Here is a 362-nt window from a genome sequence, read left to right on the forward strand (position 1 = left end):
ATAAAACACAAAGAATAGAATTTGTTATTTTTTATAAACGTGACTTTAAATACAAAATCACTTCTGTATTTAAAAAATTTAAAGATATTTTTCACCTTTAAAACACAAACAAAAGGAGTTTTCTTAGGTTGAGAAAGAGCATTTAGATTCTTAAAGAACCAAGGTACATGATGAATTTGACAATAATGCGAGGGTTCTTTTGTAAACATGAATTTTTAACCTTTTTATTATATAAAGTTATAAATCCAGTTTTTATTACTAAGAATCTAAAGTTTAATAGCATGGACAATATATTAAGTTTCATATGTAGAGTTTTGCGTGTCCAAAAAAAATTCTTATTATGATCTAATATTTTTTTGATA

Source organism: Arachis ipaensis, chromosome B08, assembly GCF_000816755.2.
Source record: "Arachis ipaensis cultivar K30076 chromosome B08, Araip1.1, whole genome shotgun sequence".
Taxonomy (NCBI): Eukaryota; Viridiplantae; Streptophyta; class Magnoliopsida; order Fabales; family Fabaceae; genus Arachis; species Arachis ipaensis.